Raw genomic sequence first — 1,158 nt, forward strand, 5'->3', positions numbered from 1 at the left:
GTATTATCTACTAACCACGGACCACAATCAGTATTCCTTACTGGGTCGACTCGTGGACCAGACTGAAACTGCTCGCTGTCCGGATCTGGTCCACAGGCCGTGCGTAGGTCTAGTAGTTTGTCCTCGCCGATCAATCCAGCCGGGTCACCCGTAATCTAATTCCAGAAGATACACGTCGTCGGGTCACTTAAAGTCAGCTTGACCTTGCGTGCGGGTGGTTGGGGGGGGAGAGAACAATCACCACGAAACGAAAAGTGGAAAAGGGTCTGTGTCTGTCTAACTAAAATGTTCAAATGCTACAAATGATACTTAAAACTAAAAATTAAAACAGAAATTAATTACAACAACAAACATGTACTAAAAAAATAGAATAAAATAAAATAAAAACCATGTGTACAATATTATCGCAAAAATATCCACCAGATAAAAACAACAACTGTACAGAATCATCAGCAATCAAAGAATGTTAACAAATTCTTAGAAGCATGCAATGAAACCTTGTCGTCACACGCAACCACACACGGCACGCTATAGGCCACGGCTTTCTCGTTACGTCATTTACCTTTGTTGTTAATTATTAAAGAAATACAGTACAACCATACAAGATTGTCCACATCATCAATAGGTTCAAGACAGTAAAAAGAAACAATAGCACCATTTACAGATTTCTCTGGGCCAAGAATGCACATTTTTATCAAATACATCGTAGTGTTTTTTTTTCTGTGCCGCATTATTTGACATTACAAAATTTTAGTCGTAATTTCATAATAATGGAAGCAAAGACACATTTGTACACAAAATTTTATTTGATAAAATAACTAGGAAAATAAAAATAGGAATGATTGGAGAATACATCCAAAGGAGAAAGCTCAAGAAACTGCAAACCTGCAGCGCCAAATCAAACCCAGGGCATGAACAAATACGGTTTGGAAAGCATGCTGGTGATGCAAGAAAGGAAGGCAAAAAGCAACGTAGTTAAATACATGTGTCTTATTGTATCAGCAGTGCAACAGTAGTGACTGATAAACCCTCAACCTATCTATTGATGTAACACAATGCATGATATATCTCACGGAGAAACGAAAATACTTCTATGACACAGTTGTGCTGTGTTTATGGATCAAAGAGCGTCCCGTTTATGATTCACATATATATTTA

This window comes from Aplysia californica, unplaced genomic scaffold (assembly GCF_000002075.1).
Source record: "Aplysia californica isolate F4 #8 unplaced genomic scaffold, AplCal3.0 scaffold00042, whole genome shotgun sequence".
NCBI lineage: Eukaryota > Metazoa > Mollusca > Gastropoda > Aplysiida > Aplysiidae > Aplysia > Aplysia californica.